At 31.9% G+C, this 21,055-nt stretch overlaps 1 protein-coding gene across 1 annotated transcript in view; it reads left to right on the top strand.

Annotated features, from left to right (window-relative positions):
- The first annotated feature begins 2,352 nt into the window (after positions 1 to 2,352).
- ImpL2 (Ecdysone-inducible gene L2) overlaps positions 2,353 to 21,055 on the top strand; it is a 79,999-nt gene continuing 61,296 nt past the window's right edge. Inside the window, exon 1 of the mRNA XM_088237786.1 lies at positions 2,353 to 2,411. The gene's annotated coding sequence lies outside the window, so the exon portion shown is untranslated. The remainder of the gene's footprint in view (positions 2,412 to 21,055) is intronic.

Consider the following 21,055-nt stretch of genomic DNA (forward strand, 5'->3'; position numbering starts at 1 on the left):
AAAAAAATACTATTTTTTTTTTTTAAAGTTCCGAATGCTTGAAGGTCAAATTTTGGAAAAATCTCAATAAAGTATAAAAATTGACATATCTCCCAAACTATTAAACTTTAGCTAAGGAAAGTAAGGTCCAATAATCAGCAAATGACCTCCTCTATATGCGAATTTGCCACGGCGGGTTTAGTTCCAGTCGCTTTACTACTACTACTACTACTACTACTACTACTACTATCACGCCATTTCCCCGTAGGGGTAGGCAGAGAGAATGGACCGCCATACACGTCTATCCTGGCATACATTCCTAGCTTATTCCACATTCATACATCTTGTCATTCATGCCCTTCGGTTCTGTCTGCTTTTGACATGACCAGTTTTAAGATTTTGGTTTATCTGATCATGCCACGTCTTCCTCGGTCGTCCTCGTCTCACGTTGCCTTTCATTTTCGCCACATATACTTGTTTTACCATTCTTTCGTCGTCCATTCGTTCTATGTGATTAAACCATTCAAGAGACCCTTTCTTAATCTTATCAGTTATACTTGACTCAGATTTACACTCTCGCCTGATTTCATCATTCGTAACCCTGTCATACATTGATTCCCTACACATTCGTCTAAGAGACCGCATTTTAACCGCGTTCATTCGGCTTTCATCCTTCCTCTGCCAGTTCCATGTTTCTCTTCCATACATAAGTGTTGAGACTAAAACTCCATTGTGCACTGCCAGTTTAGCTTCGATTACAATATTTTAAACTAGAAATTATTGTGCTTAGTACTCCGTTCATTTTGTTGCCCGCATTCACTCTTCTTTCAACATCTTTTTCTACTTTTCCATCTCTTGAAAACATGCTTCCTAGATACATGTTCTCTAAATCATTTGAATAAATCCGTAGCACGTGACAACAACAACATAAGTGTTGAGACTAAAACTCCATTGTGCACTGCCAGTTTAGCTTCGATTGACATATTTTTAACCAGAAATTACTGTGCTTAGTACTCCGTTCATTTTCTTGCCCGCATTCACTCTTCTTTCAACATCTTTTTCTACTTTTACATCTCTTGAAAACATGCTTCCTAGATACTTGTTCTCTAAATCATTTTAATAAATCCGTAGCACGTGACAACAAAATAAATTATTTTAATTAAATTACAAATTTAAAAGCTTCAATTAAATTAACTCAACAATAGAATCACCATGTAAAGCGCCCTTGAGGTATTTTATTACGAAAATGGCGCTTTATAAGTTATCCATAATTAAATTAATTTAATTAAATTATACACAAACTCTGTATCCATAATATACTTCTACCGACATATTGAAACCATTGTATAAATTCTATGTGTTTTGTTTCAAAGAGAAAAAAAAAATATATAACCCATTACAAACTTTTCTATGTCTCCCTTCATCCCCTCCCCCCTTTTTAAAGTATTTATCCCACAACATAAAACGCTTTTATCACCTAATCCGTGCATGTAGGGGTTGCCTATTAAAATGCATGTCGTGTTGGTTTTATATTTTTATGCAACAATTATGGTGAAGGTGTATAGTGGGTTTATCGCAGGAGGCTAAATTAGCAGTTCACAAGGGAGTTCTAGTTCCAACTCTAATGTAATGTGTGGTAAAACGATGTATGATAGGTGCACAAATGTCGAGATCCGTGAACTGTGTTAGGTTGAGACATGCATTATCAACAGAATCAAGAATGGGGTGCTGCGTTGGTTTAGACATGTAGAGCGAATGGACAGCGAAAGAACGGCTAAAAGGATCTACGATGCGAATGGTGATGGATGCGAAAAACGAGAAAGGCCGAGAAAGACATGGCACGATCAAGTCCAACAAATACTTGAAGATGGACATGTCAAAAGTAGGAATAATCGGCGTGCGTGCATGAGAAGATGTATAAATGTAGAGGAAGCGAGGTCTGTATGCTAAATATAGTGATATGGCGCTCTATCCTCTCTGCCTACCCTTACGGGGAAACGGTGTGATGGTTTGTTGTTGTATAGTGGGTTTCGCATGTTGGTTTAATTGGCGTCCTGATAAAGAGACGGGTACGTCTCGAAACTGGTTGATATTAAAAATTCGGTAAGTAATTATATTTAAGGACATTTTGTGTATTTAATTATTATTTGATGATGTAAAATCTTATCAACACAAGTAAGTTAAAACCATTGAAAAAAATAAAACAATCTTGTGTTAATTTGAACCACTTGTTGCTGGGAGAAATTATTCGCTCATTAAGGGTTGTTAGGGAGACAAATTGCTCTTAACTGTTGCTCACGCATGGTGGCATCCGATGGGGTGGTTCTGTACATATATAAAGGGGATGGAATCTGCTGAAAACGTCTCAGTCCCCTTTTCCAAGTGTTCTAGTGAAGACCCCGGCGCTGAAATCATCCTGAAATTCCTGAAAAGTAAGTGAAACAAAACATATTAAAAAAATATACATGTCAAATAATAAAATTTGACAAATAATGTACAAATTTAATCATCGCCGTCCAGACACTAAAAATGACTGATTTTAGTTAAATATGCAATTTGAAGCGTAAAAGCGTTCTTTACAAGACAAACATCGCCAAGGTAACTTAGAAAAAAGTTTCGTTATCCGATTTTTTTAAACTTCATTTCCTCTTCATTCCCTTTCCATACCTAATGGTGCGTAGGGCACTGCATTGGTACATCAATCGCAGCGTATCTTGATATTTTTTCTTTTTTTCTTACACGAATGTAAGATAGTCTTATAATTAAATATTTCATATCAACCATGCCAGGAATCGAGCCCGAGACCTCTTGCATGGCAGGCAAACGCGCTGACCGCTACACTACGAGGCTGACAGATTTGTTGTTTACCAATAATAATTTATATTTAATATTTTAATTACTTAATGCATTCGCATTAAGTAATTAAAACTAAATCCGAGATAATCGCATTTAAAGCTGTTTTATTCTTTTAACGAATTATTTCTCCCACATTTAATTTTTGTTTTAATTTTTTTTAAAGCTTTATGAGAGAAATCTTCATTCAAGGCATAGCGTAAAATTTTAAATCAACATCTTGCACCTACATGTATAAAAAAAAATTTATAAAATATGTCAATGTTAAATATTTCTAGTCTACAAAAACGTAGAACTAATATTGACTCCATATATATGTTCGGCATACTAAATGGTATAATCGATGTTCCATCATTACTGGGACAAGTAAAATTCAATATTCCGACTCGTAGGTTGAGAAACAATGAAGAACTGTTCATCGATCAGCATAGAACAAACTATGGCCTAAATTCTCCAATGACCCGCCTTTGTCGTATTGTTGACTCAAGAAAAGATCTGGACTTTTTTGGTTTAAGTTTACAACGATTTAAACGAGCACTAAATAAATAGTCCAGATCTTGTCTCGATGTCCCTTATGTTTGTCAATGCTTATTTTTTAAAAAAATGTTTTAAACTATTCTTTTATTGTAATATTTAAACCTTATAAATCGTATATATGGACAATGTCCGTTAATAAATAAATAAATATAAAGACGGTTGACTTAATGCATTCTGTCATTCCTTGATGCATTAAAACACGCAAAAGAAACATTTCTTTAAAAACAATATTTCGAGTTTGTCCAAATTTTTGTAGACAATGACTGGATTCAACTCCCTGGGGAGCTGTTAACATTAACATATTACAATAGAGATGAAGAACATTTTAGAGAATATAATACAGAAGTCTAGGCATCTACAGGGCTTATGACCTATCTTTGGCTGGTTTTAGTGGCCATTTTACACACCGTGTAACGTAAACCATTCTGTCCATATTTTAACATCTATATTCTATCAACTCTTTCATCTGTTGATGTTTGTGAAGTTAAAGAGCTGAAACCTTTATTTATGCGGGTGAGATTCATCTTTTTGAATTATTTCACCTACATACTAGGCAACGCCTGAAAATTTTATGTTTTAAATTTCTATACTTCTTCATGGACCAGGTGGATTTATCAACAATATTTTGAGTTTTTCTGAATTTTTGTAGACAAGGACTGGATTTAACTCCCCAGAGAGCTTTTAATATTAACATATTACTACAGAGATGAAGAACATTTAAGAGAAGGTAATAAAGAAGTCTTCAGAATAACTTCGCAAACATCAACAGATTAAAGTATTAAAGGAATACAGATGTTAAAATATGGGCAGAATGGTAAATGTTACACAGTGTGTGAAGTGGCCATTTAAACCAGCCAATGATAGATCATTCCCCAATGCCCAAAATTCTTAGGTCTGCCAACAAACATACCAATCTTGATTTCTTTGATGACAAGTTGTCTTTTTTCAAACGATCACTGAACTTAATTCAATTAGAAACACCTCTCCCCCGCTTCCACTCCCACTGAGTCTACTATATACCATTGTGTCTTTCTGCTTTCTTTTACAATAATTTTCTTTGTATAAATATGTCCTTTAAAATGCCCATTCAAAAGCCGTAGAGAAGACTATTATCTCGCGTATTTTGTATGTAAATACGCGAGATTAAAGCTTTTTCTACGGCCGCGAGAGCGTTTGGAATATCACTCCTGCTAACTTATATGACACGGTGTTTTCTCACAATGAATCATCATCGTTGAAAACACAAAAGTGAAAAAAAAATTGGCTTAATAATTTACAAATAAAATAATTGAAAAAAAAACATTCTCATTGAGTGGCTGAATAACGAATGCGGGGACGTATATAATAACTTTATAGATTAAAAAAAATTAGAAATATATAATAAAAAAACTAAAATACATAATTAGTTACTAATACGTTAGTATCCAACCATCAAGTGATATTTCCATGTATTCTTACGAATAGATTGTTATCTGAAATTCTGAGTATTTTCAGATAATCTATTTGAAGGGTAAAAATGATGCAACACTCTAGGAGTTGAAAGTATTTTCTGATGCAACATGACAGTGCATTTTAGTCACGAAAAAAAAACTAACTAACAAACCAGCGCGTCGTTTCTCCGCAGGGGTAGGCAGCAGGGTGTATATGCGAACGTGTATAAAAGCGATTATGCGCAGCTTACCATTATATTTGTCTATCCATAATAATGTTTTAAGGTTACTTTATTTACAGAAAAACAAACAAATAATTACTTTTTCTTATAAATCTTGTATTTTTCTCCAAATATAAATGAAAATATTATTCAAGCGCGCCCAGCGCCCGCAATCAGCCGAGCCGATTACTCCAGCTTAGTTATTTATACAAATAAGTGTACTGTATTTTGAACATGTTAAACCCAGTGGCAGGTTTTTTTTCCTAGAGTAAACTTGCAGATAGCACAATTTTTTTGAAGATTCTCGAAGTTATTGTGATATCTCTAAAACAGCATTTCAAACATTATTTCTTAAGGACTATTATTCTTTGAGGTGATACTTTTGACATATTACTCGCAACACATGTGGCGCTTGACGCGGCCGTTTTTGGCATTATTCATTTCTAGAACAAGTCGGCCAGTTGACATTGCAATCGTTATGAGAATACATAATACTGACTAAATTTATTGTGCTACTTTTCATACACTTCTATGTAAGTTTTTAATTTTTTTTTAAAAATAAATATTTGCGTTCTTATGATTTACTCAAATATTTAATTTTGAGGGCCATTTTCAACGAGTTGTAAATAACTCACTATTAGAAAATGGAATCAAGTTGGGGTAGAGTGGGATTCGAACCACGGACCTTTGGTCTGTGAGTGACTAGCCACGGGACCACAACCCGACTTATGTTAAGTTATGTGTTAAATTAATGGATAATATAGCTACAAAATATATCACGAAGTTATGTCGTTTAAGCTGATTTCATAGATGAGAGTTGTTGTATCACACAGAACCACAGAAAAATAACAATTTATATTAGGTATATATCACTTACATTATTAGATACGCCCCTTCTTTATTTACATTTAAGTCAAGATTGAAATGTCACTATCTAAATATTTAAATTGTTTCTTTATCCTTTTTCTTTCCTTCCCATCCCCTCTCCTCTCTTCGTAGTAAAGTGTTAATTTTTAAAAATATATTTATATTTTGTTAATAATTTAATTTTTGTTTTTAATTTTTGTATAAAATTGTAAGATTCAATATGTCCATGTATTTATAATTTTCTCAAATTGAACGGTTTGGGTAGGTAGGAAGAAATTGCCTTAAGGCAATATGCCCGCCCTTATATTTATATATATTGTGTATGTATATAAAGTATCAAATAAAATAAATAGTGTGTACCTACTATGTAGGAACAAATAAATGCTATTTTTTTAAAGATTACCTGTAAATAAAATCACCGTTCGCCACTGGTAGGCCGGATGGGTTAGTTATATAGATATATTCTTTACATATGATTCATTGAATCTTTTATAAACGAGAATACAATTATAACTGTATATATAATTCAATAATTAGTCAATTAAACCTAACAAACGAATACATTTAAATCAACAATCAATTCAAATCAATAAATTAAGATCAGTAAACACGAATCTAATGCCAAGCTGTCCTGTCCTGCAAATATTCTTCGAAAGCAGGCTGTGCTTGACTAAATCTTTGAATTTTTTTGTTGGCAAAGTCTAAATTTCAAGAGGTACCTTGTTGTAAAATAGTATGCAGTTTGACGGAACGCCACACCGCTCTGTCTTTGCATACATACCTCTCTTTCTCTACATTGATACATCTTCTCATGTACGCGCGCCGATTATTACTACTCTTGACATGTCCATCTTCAAGTATTTGATGGACTTGATCGTGCCATGTCTTTCTCGGTCTTCCTTGTTTCCTGCGTCCATCAGTATTCGCATCGTAGATCTTTTTAGCCGTTCTTTCGGTGTGAAATGAGCCAATCATGCGATATCACGCAGTGGGCTCATGGTTTGCACGTGCACAGCGGTCTAGTCTCCGTGAATGTACTGTAGTGCCAAGACATAGTTTTTAATAAATATTCCATGTAAGCAAACGCGCTGACCATTACACCGCGAGGCGGATATTGATGATAAAAAGTAAAACCAAAGTAGGATTAAAAAGATGAAATAACGATGAAGATATCACTATATTTTGAGTTTGTCCAAATATTTGTAGACAAAAGGCTGCATTTCATCCCCTAGGGAGCCATTAAGATTAACAATTTACAACAGGGATGAAGAACATTTTAGAGAAGAAATATGAAAGTCTAGGCATTTACAGGTGGTTACAAATGGTGAATGTTACACAGAGTATAAAGTGGCCACCTCAACCAGCCAACGACAGGTCATAAGCCCTTCCCGACTTCCATATTTCCCTCGCAAAAAAATTTTACCTCTGTTGCAACAAATTTAGAAAAAAAACGCAATTTAAATGTATTATTAAAAAGAGTATATGAGAGAACTTGGCAAGAGTTTTGACGGTTTTTCGCTTCTCAAATATTATGTCCTCAATCTCCGTTGAAATATACGCCAGTGTAATTTGATTATTCATTCTGTAATTAAGTTTTTGATTACGTAATTAAAATTGAGATTAGCCTATTCAAGATGTTTTTGTAACCATTAGGGAATTTAAGGTTATAAATTATAATTGTATGCTACGAAAGTTTGTTCATGGAGGATAAAATTCATATCCATATTATGAAACTGAAAATACCCGTGTTCGTATGTTTGTTTGTCCGTCACAGCGACTCCTCCGAAACGGTAAGTCGTGGTGACGTGAAATTTAGACACGTCATTCAAGATGTAAGGAAGAGGTTCAGTGCTACGGGAAAAACACATTTTAAGGTCAACATTCCATTTTTCGACAAATATTTTTTCTCGTCATTACTCCGCACAAATTAAAACTTTTTGACGCTGAGTCGTAACAACGTGAAATACAAATCTACTACTACTTCTATTACAACATTTCCCCGTAGCGGTAGGAAGAGAGAAAAAACCGCCACACACGTCTATCCTGGCATACATTTCGAGCTTCTTCCACATTCCTACATCTTGTCATACATGTCCTTCGATTGTGCCTGCTTTTGACATGGCCAGACTTAGGATTTTGGTTTATCTGATCATGCCACGTCTTCCTTGGTCGTCCTCGTCTCACGTTACCCTTCATTTACGCCATGTATACTTGCTTTACCATTATTTTTTTTTACATTTTTTTTGCACCACAACAGGCCAGGAGGCCTAATTACAGTGGTGAATTACATCACAGAGCACCCAGGCTTGAGAAAAATCATATTTTAATTTTTGTGTTCTCACCGGGAATCGAACCCGGAACCTCCCGTGCGTGAGTTAAGCGTCTTGACCACTACACCACGCAGGCCACCATTATTTCGTCACCCATTCGTTCAGAGTCAGGGTTCAGGGTCAGAGACCCTTTCTTAATCTTACCACGTATGCCTGACTCAGATTTACACTCTCGCCTGATTAATTATATCAACTTACAGTTATATCAACTCATTTTTTTCTTCTTTAGGTTAACTAATGAGTTGATATAACTAATGAGTTGATATAACTGTAAGTTGATATAACTCATTAGTCAACCCAAAGAAAATTTGTTCATAATGATCCTTAAGATAAAAATAACTTTATTAAATTTACTTTCAAATAACTTTGAATTATCTATCCTTACCTCTGTTTTGTATGAATACATTTAACTCTTTAATACCAGTCCGTCCAGAAGACCAGTCAGATACCAGTCTCGAAGATATTGCGAAAGCGATGAAACCGGTCACTGGATATTCCAAATTTGTGGATTAAAGTATCACTCGTGTTTTATTTATTATTTTATTTATTTAGTTCTATGTAACATAGTCTAATATATATTTACAACACAATATTTACATCTATACTTATTCTAACATTATTTATCACTATTATTCACTTAATATCCTAATTTATAATATTAACTGTTTCATATGTACATTTTCATTAATTATATTCACTATTTACACTATATACTACCTAATATTTTTCACATATATACTTATTACATTTAGGTGCGAAGGTTTTCACGGTCACTGTTATCAATATTATGTATCTTTTTTGGGTGATACCGTGTATGTTGGATTTGATCCGACGTTTCGGCTACCATTGCAGGAGCCATCTTCAGGGAAAACTGTGTGTTTACATACACAGTATCACCCACATACACGGTATCACCCAAAAAAGATACATAATATTTATTACATTTAATTTTAAATATATTTACATTAATTTCATTTTTTATGCTTTCTGGCATTTCTTCAAATAGTTTTATTCCCTTGTACATGCGGCAGTTCTGGGACATTGCTTTTGATTTCTTTTCCAGTCTTATATTTTTAGATCCTCTTGTTGCATAGTTATGAAAGAACTCATTATTTTTTAGTTTATTTTGAAAATATCTCGGTACTATTCCTTTAATAATTTTGTTCATTTCATTGGCAACATTGAATTTGATTCTTTGATCAATTGTCATGATATCTAAAAGTTGAATCATTTTCTTAACATTTGTTCGTCTCCCACATCTTGATATTATCCTCATCGCTTTGTTTTGTATTATTTGGAGTCTCTTAAGATCTCCTTCATTACTTAAATATAAAATAAATTACTTAAATATCAATAATCAATGTGGGGAATGATAATACTTTTAAATATCAGCAGAGAGGTTTCAATGTCTTATTTATTCCTTATCCTTCCTTCCTTCCCCAATCTTTATTATCATATAATAAATTACAATGAACTTCCATCAAGAATTTTCACTTACAAACTTAAACTACAACAGTGTAAGTCACTCTCCAAGAACAAGAGTTTGTCTCTTTTTTTGGAGAGTTATAGTGATAACATTTACCATATGTATAAAAGTAACCTTTTAATGAAATTTATTAATAAAACAATAAAAAATAAATAAATAATAAATAATATCATTCTAAAGAAGATAACGTAAAAAATAATCAAGTATAAATTATACAAATTTATTATGAAGGTTTTGTTGGCTTTTCCTTATAGTAAATATTCTTAAGACCTGTTTGATTTCTAAACTACGTAATGTTTATATTAAAATCTAATACCATGTTCAAAAAAAAAACTAATGCCAAAACGTAAAAAAAAATAAACACGTAAAATCCAACATAATTATTTTCACATATTACAACAGAGGTGAAGAACATTAAAAAAAAAGGGAATAATGAAGTCTAGGCATCCACAGAGGTTATGGCCTGTCATTGGCTGGTTTGAGTGGCCATTTTATACACTGTGTAATATTCAACGTTCTGCCTATATTTGAACACCTATATTCCTTCGATGCATTCATTTGCTGGCGTTTGTTTGGACAAACTCAAAACATTGTTGATAAATCCACCTAGTCCAAGAAGAAGTACATATATAAATTGAAAAATATTTTCAGGCGTTGCCTAGTATGTGGATGAAATAATTCAATCATATGAATCTCACCCGCAACAATAAAGGTTTCAGCTCTTTAACTTCAAAAACGTCAACGGATGGAAGAGTCGAAGGAATATAGATGTTCAAATATAGACAAAATGGTAATTCAACAATATTTTGAGTTTGTCCAAATTTTTTTAGACAAGGACTGGATTCAACTCCCTAGGGAGCTGTTTATATTAACATATTATAACAAAGATGAAGAACATTTAAGAGAAGGTAATATAGAAGTCTAGGCATTTACAGGGCTTTCATAAGCCAAGATGATGCCTGTCAATGGCTGGTTTAAGTGGCCACTTTACACACTGTAACATTTACCATTCTGCCCATATTCAAACATCTTTATTCCTTCAATACTTTCATATGTTGATGTTTGTGAAGCTAAGGAGCTGAAACCTTTATTTATGCGGGTGAGATTCATCTCATTGAATTATTTCGTAAAATAACTTTGAGACTCATCTAATTGAATTATTTCACCTACATACTAGGAAACGCCTAAAAATCTTATTTTTTCAATTTCTATACTTCTTATTTATTTATTGACACTTTATATACATATACAATAAATACACATATAAGGGCGGGCATATTGCCTTAAGGCAATTTCTTCCTACCTACCCAAACCGTTCAGTTTGAGAAAATTATAAATATATGGACATATTGAATCTTACAATTTTATACAAAAATTAAAAGCAAAGATTAACAAAAATAAATATATGTATAAAAAAAAAAAAACACTTTACTATGAAGAGAGGAGAGGGGATGGGAAGGAAAGAAGAAGGATAAAGGAACAATTTAAATATTTAGATAGTGACATTTCAATCTTGACTTAAATGTAAATAAAGAAGGGGCGTCTCTAACATTAGTGGGTAGATTATTCCACAATCGTGCGGCTACTACTGTGAAAGAGTGGAGAAACTTCTTCATGGACCAGGTGGATTTATCAACAAAGTTTCACCCGCATAAATAAAGGTTTCAGCTCTTTAACTTCACAAACATCAACAGATGAAAGAATTGAAGAAATACAAATGTTCGAATATGGGTAGAATGGTGAATGTTACACAGTGTGTAAAGTGGCCACTTAAACCAGCCATTGACAGGTTATAAGCCCTGTAGATGCCTAGACTTCTATATTACTTTCTCTTAAATGTTCTTCATCTCTGTTGTAAAATGTTAAAATGGAAAATGTTACATGAATTCTCCTTGACGTGTTTGGTAAATCGGGTTTACAGCGATTTAAACGAGCACTAAATAAATAGTCCAGATCTTGTCTTGATGTCCCTTATCAATGCTTCTTTTCTTTTTTAAAAATGTTTTAAACTATTTTTTTATTGTAATATTTAAACCCTATAAATCGTATAAATGGACAATGTCCGTTAGTAAATAAATAAATAAATAACCCCCCCAGGCACTCGCAAGCTAAAAAGTAAACGTTATACGTATAAGATATTATTTACCTTTTAATATTTCACCGTTTTTGCTTGTATATGTAATTTTTAATACTATTTAAATGCTATTTGTGTTTTTTTCTTTTTATATACTTATTTTGGCTTGTATACATAATTTCAATTTTTTCAACGTTTTTGATAAAAAAAATAACCTGTATTGGGTGTGCGCATATTTTGTTAATAAAAAAAAAAGATTTTATTTTGTACTAGTTCAGTATGTATATATACATCCATGTAATTTTTAAACTTTTTCAATTTTCTTTCCCAGATTGCATAATGTAAACATTATTTTGAATTTATTTCCATGCCTAGTATTCGGTTTATTCTGTTATTTTCAAGTATTTTTCATACCCTTTTTAATTTGTAGTATATCATAATTTTAATTCTTCTGCTTTTGTTAAATAATATTATAGTTTAAAATTTAAAAACGTCTCTAAAAAAATTATTATCTGTATGTCCCTAAATGAGTTTTTTTTTAAAAAACTCCTTGGGAATATTGTATATAATTATGTATAATATGTTTTCAATATAATAAAAAAAAAAATTAAAAAAAAAATTAAAAATCGGTAGGATTGCAATTGAATTCGATAAATCGGTAGACTGCTCATAATATCGGTAGATCTACCGAAAAATCAGTAGGGTTGGCATCGCAGCCGGCCAATTCCATCAAATGCCTTATATTAGTAATTAAATTTCTTGGAATATTTACGAATCGAAATAATTTTTAATTAATTCTTAAAATTAAAAAAAACAGGTCACACGATTTAATTATGTGTAATTTTTAACGTGTCAAAGAAATCTATGGAATGTGTCGTAAGCGTATTAAAATAATACGCACTTTAAAAACTCATTCAGACCCGTTTATTAAAAATAATATTTAATGTCGCGAAAACAGAATCATTTTATGTTGATACCTATATAATATATTATTTTTTCATGTGTAAGTATTTGTGAATCATTTTAACATGGATTTCGCCCTTGTATATCCACCACCGAGGTCAAATTAAATAAAGATGATGCTTCATAGATCGATTTTTGGAAATTACGTTCTGAAAAATAAGCATTTTAACGAAGCTCATTTGAACACTATTCTTAATTCTATGAATGTAAAATATCGTAATTTTACGGTAATTTTGCCGTGGAAAATGAAGACTGTATTTTTAATTCTTTTATTTATTTATTTGACACTCTATATACCAGTGGCGAACGGTGTCTTTTTTTATAGGTAAGCTTTAATTTTTTTCATAATTTGTACCTGCATGTACATACATACATATAAGTAATCTCGCAAATGAATGGAGGCGTATAAAAAAAAGTATATACAGGTACACGGATTCTTTTTCTATGGTTTTGTGTAAAAACAACTTCATCTCTCCAGCTCCAGTTTCACCTGCTGGCAACAGAAGACGCAATACCTACTTATTTTTAATCAAAATAATTTTAACCAATAACCCAACAAACCTTTGAATACATCTGTTTACTACCAAAAAGTACAATTTATCTTACTTAAATGCACTGTTTTAGCTTTGTTCGGACGAATATGTTAGTTGAAGTGTAAAAACTGAAGTGAAAATATTTTTTTTAGTTTTTGGCTACTTTTCAAAAATGTATTAGCTTTTTTACAATAGGGAAATATCATATACTACAATTACCTAAACAGAATAATCAATTGCATTTTCAAAATCAATATGGATATTGTGGAGACATGTTTTCTTACATAAATGCAAAAAAGAAATATATGTTGCAAGAAAAACGCGACGTGTTTGGCCTTGGTTGTGGTGACGTCAAGATTCGTGATAATTATTGCTACTTTGCCCCAAATAATTAACAAAAAAAATTTTCACTCTACTGTATTTCATAGACCTTTACTCAAGATATTGATGTTATGTTAAAAAGAATTGTGTGATTTGTAATTATGCTTCACCAACTCAATGGAGAACGCTAAGTTTGCGATGTCAAGTAGTGTAATAGAAATCTATTTTTGCAAGATTTAGAGACGGTTTTGAATTACGCTATTATTTAGAAAGGTATGTTTTTATGTATAGTTTATTTTGGCATCAATAACTAATTTTCCATTTTCGGTGAAGTTTGCTTCAAATACTCTCATATCGAAAAAAATAAAAATTAGTATTTCATATCCGTTTTTTACCAAAAATTACCGTAAAATAACGTTTTCTTTACCACCTGAAAAAAAATTAATAAATAAATAAATCATAATATGTAGTAACGTTATTTTTTTAATCTCCTGGCGCTGTCACAATTATTATTACAATTCACCAATACCTAGACTACACCGGCCAGCAGCCAGCGGCCAGCGGCTAGGTAACAAGTATGGTGAAGTTGATATATTTCGTCTGTCTTTATATAAATATAGGTTAAGTATTCAAAAGGTTATAAATTAATTTGTATAAAATTTCTCTATTTACTATTTTTTTTCTCATGTATCTCTATAATAATGTATAAACTTATATGTATGTATATGTATGTGCATGTGTGTGTATGTGTATGTATATATATGTACATGAATGTATGTATATGTGTGTGTATGAATGCATATACATGTGTATGTATGTGTGTATGTTTTCATATATAAAATTAATTAATAATTTTCTATGTACCCATATACATATGTTGGTACATTTTCTTATTTTTACTTATTTATTTATTATATACATACTGCCTAAGCCAATTACAACAGTTACATGAAGAAACATAAATGCAAGAAACTGAACAAAAAAAACAAAAAGAACATAAAACTATTTAGCAAAGACAAACAAGGGCAAAACAATAATTGTATACAATATATTTAAAAAAAACGAAAGACCAAAAACTTTGAGCTAAACCATGCCAATCCAACTTCATCCCACACTGTTTAGTCGCGAAGAGATCTACGAAAAGCCGGAAGATCTATCCCAAAAAATTCCAAGTCGTGTGATGAATTGACTAATCTACACATTCTGGACATTGGGGCATAAAAACCAAAGTTGCTCTTAGAAGATTTTATAAATGGCAGATTTTGACTTCTGGTGACACGGTTGGGAACATGGAAAGCAATTGATTGCAACAGAGATGGGACATCACTTATAGCATTAAGTATTTTGAAAATGCATATAAGGTCCATCTCAGTTCTACGTCTCTCCAATGAAGACAGATTAAGAAATTGCTCTATTTCAAAATAAGAATAATTACCCCTTTGTAATCCGAGCAACCATGCCACTTTTCTTAGAAAACGGTGTTGGACAGACTCGATACGGTCAATATGAGTCCTGTAGAATGGAGACCAAATAGGAGAAGCGTATTCTAGATGGGGTCGAACTAGTGAGCAATAAAGAGTTTTGATGGTATTAATATTTTTAAAGTCCGCCGTCACTCTATTACTCTTGTATCCTTTAGTTTTTCTTATGTTATCTTTAATTTTAACTAAAGTTACATACTTATGTTTCACTGCTGCACTTGAATGTAATTTCTAATATATGTAAAAGCCCGTAGGGCGTGCAGTGTAAACTCAATAGGTCTAGGATTGTAACTTTTTGCCGTATCAGATCTGGCCACTGTTGCACTCCGTCCCATCTTTTTAAAATTAAAATTTTAGACTCCAATGCCTGCGAATGTGGAGGCATTGGAGATCTTAATCACATTTTTTTACATGTCCTTTAATGACTGGGAGGAAAAAAATATTTGATATTTTACTTATGTTTTTTATAACCTTTCCAATTCATTTATCTCAATTTTTTTCTTGTACAAATTGTTTATTGATCAATTCTGTTAATTTTTTTGAAGTTCAAACTGTTTCCTTTTATGATTTGTAATAATTGTGTCATTGAAATAATTATGTTTAAATTAATTCTTTATTTTTTTACAATAAATATATCTTACATTTTTAGGCTTATGTAAAATATTTTGACATTATTACTTCCGACGTTTAATTTTTAATTTTAATTTTAAAAGTTATAATTTATCATTAATATAAGATTAAGTTTGTTAATATTTTGATTATTTTGTTGTAATTTTTCTAGTTATTAAGTTCTATCTTCCTTCTAATTTTACTGTAAGTTTCTATTTTCTGTTGAATAGGCACTATCAGGTTTTGGTGGGTTTTTCTGTTAGTGCCAATTTCAATTTATGTTGAAATTTTTATTGGTTTGGATATGTGTTTATTATTACAATTGATATTTTGATGTTACTCTTGTACTTATATTTTTCTTGTCTTTTGTTTGTATCTATATTGTTATTCCTGTCTGTTTATGTTTTTCTTATGTTTATAAATGTTATTTGTTTTTGGCCGATGTTATCAAGTTTTGGTAGTGGGCCCTAATAAAGAAAAAAAAATAATACGAACGCAAATATTTCTTTTATTTGAAAAAAGTGATTAAGTCAAATGTATGGCGCGATTCAATGAGTTAATGTAATTATTTACGATAATCACATGTTGAAAGAGATTTATGTGTTTCTTAATGGTCCACTTATCTTCCCAATTTCAATGTTCTGATAAGAGTTTTAATTTGAGTTATGAGATACTTATGCCCACGTATTTGAATATATGATTATAATATTATACATTCAGATTCGTTTCTAAGAAATAATTGTGTGCGGGCTAACCCTGTCAAATAGATAAGGCTGTGTTATAATATTATTATAAACACATGTCTGAGAAGTTCGATGAGACAGAAATACAAAAGTACTCAAACATGAATTTCATTTATTTATTTATTTACTTTTTTTTTTTAAAAATATATTTGGACCCCTGTATTTAGTAGCCTCACGTATCATGTACAAGGCTAAGGTACTCGGAAAAAAAAAGTTTTTGTTTGTCTTGGAAATGGGATGTTCGATCACTGATTTTGGTTTATTACCTTTATGAGTCCAATCACCATTGTTGCAAATTTCAAGAGCAATGGCGCGTGATAACTACTTTTTACTACAGTGTGGATATCTGTTAAGGATATTCCATCTTTCCTGCATTCTGCTTCAAGATTATGGCGTTGCAAACTGAAAAATGGGCACTGAAATAACAGATGTTCTATACTCTGTGAAGAAATATCATCGCATGGACAATAGTCATCATTCCTTAATTTAAACCCATATAGATAACTTCTCATAGCTCCGTGTCCGGTAAAAATTTGGGTCGTTTCGAAAGTACTTTGGAAGTTTGCTGCATCAGCCAGCGTTAGGAAAAACATTTTAGTGATTTTACCTGCAGAAGAAGCGCGGTAATGATCCTCCCAACGCTGCAGTATGTTTTGTTTTATACAGCGTTTAGCAAAGCTAAGGGGAAATTCTGAGAAGAAAGGTGCCGTTCTTTTACAAGTTGCGGCTCTTGCTCGTTCATCCGCTCTCTCATTTCCTACGATACCAGCATGTCCTCTTATCCAGCATATTTGAATGTTCATCCCTCTTATTTTTAGATGCTTAATTTTACTCTGAATATCTACAATGAATGGATTTACCGACCGAGTATCTGTTATAGCTTGAACGCCCGAACGACAATCTGATAATATTTTTGCAATAACCCATCTCTCTGGTAGTTTCTTTAATAACCATTCGAGAGCTTCTCGTATTGCGAGTAGTTCAGCCTGGAAAACTGAGCAGAAATTATCTAATTTAAATGTTCTGCCTGGTAATTCTTTATCACTCTCAAAAGGAACGAATGCCGCTCCCACTTTTCCGTCGAGCAGGCTACCATCCGTAAAGATTCTAATTTCGTTGGTAGCATAAGGAGGTATATCTTTGTCAAGTTAAAGAATATTTTCGGGAATTCTTTCGCACGGGTGAGGTAAATCGAAGTAGTTTGCAGTTCCTTGATACTTGCGATCATCTGGAATGGAATACAGCTTACCAAATTTCTTGACATTGTAAATGTCCTTCCTTTATTTATTTACTTAAAGACAGTTTGAAGGCAGAGATATTTCTCCAGACGCGATTTAAACAGAGATACTGTAGTTACATCTCTGATAGTGGATGGGAGATGATTCCGAGAGAGAAATTGTGGATGGGTATTAAAAAGGTGCTTTGAGAATTAGAACGAAGAGGTTAACCACGAATTGGTAAGCGTTTTATTTTTTCACGGAGGTAAATATGAGCGTTTGGACTATCGAGTACAGAGAACAAAAGTGAGATGGAGTGATAGTATCTCCACTGTCAGATGTTGACCCTTCAGTTGCCTATGATAATTTAGATATTATAATAATAATATTTGGCTGATTTATATGGCGCCATTTTTGTGAAATATCACCTTAAGGGCGCTATACAATTGTATACTTAAAGTTACATTACACTAAACTAAACAAACTTACTACTATGCTCTATTTTTTGTAAATTTCTTGATATCATTCTAACTTTGCTAGAATTCTACTCGTCCATGCGCTTTGTAGCTGCACGAGGATTGTTTATCTAGCTTTCATATATCAACTTTAAAATACCTAAACTTTGTAAATGGGGTTTAGAATTCCAATCGTCTATGCGCTTAGTAGCTGCAAGACGTGTTGTAATCTTACCCCTTTTTACTATTCATATTATTTTATTTTTTTTAGTATCATTAATACACAAAATTTATTTGTCAATTTTTAAAATGTGTAACTGGGGGCTAAATTTCTAACTGTCTATGCGCTCTGTAGCTGCAAGACGTCCTGTAATCTAGCTCCTATCTTTTATAATTTTTGATTGATCTTAATTGAAAACGAGGAACTAGAATCCCAACCGTCCATGCGCTCTGTAGCTGCAAGACGCACTGGGATATTTATTAATTGTACAGCGCCCTTGAGGTGATTTTCACAAACATGGCGCTATATAAATTATCCAACTTTATTTATATATATATATTTCCTATCTAACTGCAACTAGAGAACTTTTTAAACAAACTAAGCAATTAAATATAACTGAACTCTTTCAACTAGAATCATTTAAATTTATCCATAAATTAGCCACTAATGTAATTGTAGACGAAGAACTTAAACTTGTAAAAAATTGTAGTCAACATGGACATATACGAGAATATCAGACAAATACCATATGCAACTTTCTAAAACAAGACAAGGACAATCAAGACTAATGATCCAGGGACTGAAATTATACAATAAACTACCAGACAAAACTAAACAAAAGACTCAGACAAAGTTAGAATGATATCAATACATTTATAAAAAATGGTAGTAAATTGGTCAAGTGTTCATGCCAAGAAGTAAGCAATAAAAAACTAAATACATCAAACACTGTTACAACTCCATGTTTAACAACGGGAAATAGATGTCCGGAGAGAAGCTTTTGTAGACAGTAGGTAGATACCGTCACCATGTGGCCCGCTGGCTGCTAGATAGTTTCTGGAAACGCACGTGTGTCATATACTAACTTTAATATTTTATTTTGTTGTCTTTGTAGTATGTTTATGTCATTTTGATATCCTGTTCCCCATAGTAGTCGCGTATAACATATTTTGGTTTTTACACAGGCTTCATACATTAGAATTTTGTTATAGTTTGGACACCTCTGTGCAAAAATATCAGCGTGAAGCAAAAAAACTTCCACATTAATCACTCGCTAATGGGTGCCGTTCACACGTGTTCAACATTTGAGCTATCTTTGGAATGCCAGAGTAGCTAATTACTAACTCTAACTGACTCCCTATTCACACTACCCTCTTATCTAATTCCTTATCTGTCCCTAATCGTTTTCTCACGAGTCTCAAGTGAGAACCGAATCGCTGACTTCGAATCGAATACAATATTCGTTCACATTTTGTAACCGGTTCGGAGACAATCGGTTCTGAATTTGAAAATCTGTTCAGATTTTATTTAATTTTATTTGGGAAATCAACAGTTCTACATACATATTGATAGTAAACAGATATAGTGTATAAACTCAGAACTAATAACAGATTTCCACAAAGTATACAAAGTTAGTTTATTTTATTTTATTTTATTTTATTTATTTAGCATTTCACAGTTTTAAAATGTACAGAGTTTATTTGTTTCAGGTCCCGACTAGCTAGGAAATTCCTGTGTTTAGGAAGGACCTTATTTTATTCATGTGTTTTTTTTTATTTTTAATTTCATTAAACGATGCTTAATAAATTCAAAGAATAATAATAACATTGTAAAAAATCAATAAAAATTTAAATTAGAAAACATGCAAGTAATAATAATAAAAATTTAATCATAAAAATAGATTAGAAAATATGCCATTAATAGTAAATAAATGAGACACAATTATTATAAATTATAAAACATACCGATAATAATAAAGTAAAGAAAATATATTACATATCAAATAAATACATATAAGTTTAAACATATAAACATGTTATTTTCATGTACTCGTAAATCTTTTTCAATAATCAAAGAATTTTTAAATATTTTTTTTAAGAACTGCAAGTTATTGTAAATTGGGCGAAATAAGGACAAGGATGTTTGAAGAGAGGATAAGGAGGGGACGGGAGATGTACATATTTATTATTATAATGTCTACCAAGTTACATAATGCATTTTTAGTGTAAATTTTAAATCTAACAGAGTGATTTTTGTGTAATCTATATCTTTAAATATTGTATTGTACACTGAAAAAGTCATACGAAAAAAAGCATTTTTAACATACGATGTTTTAATTATTGGTACATGAAACAGGTGATACCGTCTACAAATCCTGGCTGGCACATGTATTGTTATTAAACTAAGTAGTTCTGTACAGTCAACTATTCCTGTCATAATTTTGTGAAGCAGTAGTTGGTCCGCACACACTCTGCGGTATTGTAGAGAAGTGATTCGATATTTTATCTTTATTTTTTATTTGTCTTATTGTTCTAAATAGGGAAATATCACATACTGCGAATATCGATAAAAATATATGAAATAGATAAAAAATAATTATTTGTATTTTTCAAATAAATATGGATATTGTGGAGAAATGTTTTCATACAAAAATAAATTTAATAAAAATACGTCGCTAGAAAAACGCAACATGTTTGGGTTTGGTAATTGTGACGACAAGATTAGTGATAATGCGCTAAACAAATTTGGATGGACGTGAACAAATAAACATTAATCGTGACGTATAAGGGGCGTGGTCAACGGCAAGACTGTTTTTGCGGGAATTCAAAATTAAAAAATATTGTTTTTATTTTAATATTATTTTTTTACTAGTTTCAGTATTACAATTCAAGAGTAGTTCAAAATATTAATTTAAAAAAAAAGAAAATAAGCGATGACAAACATAAGGGACATCGA

This window comes from Micrasema longulum, unplaced genomic scaffold (genome assembly GCF_059751315.1).
Source record: "Micrasema longulum isolate JH-2025_06_02 unplaced genomic scaffold, ASM5975131v1 h1tg001783l, whole genome shotgun sequence".
NCBI lineage: Eukaryota > Metazoa > Arthropoda > Insecta > Trichoptera > Brachycentridae > Micrasema > Micrasema longulum.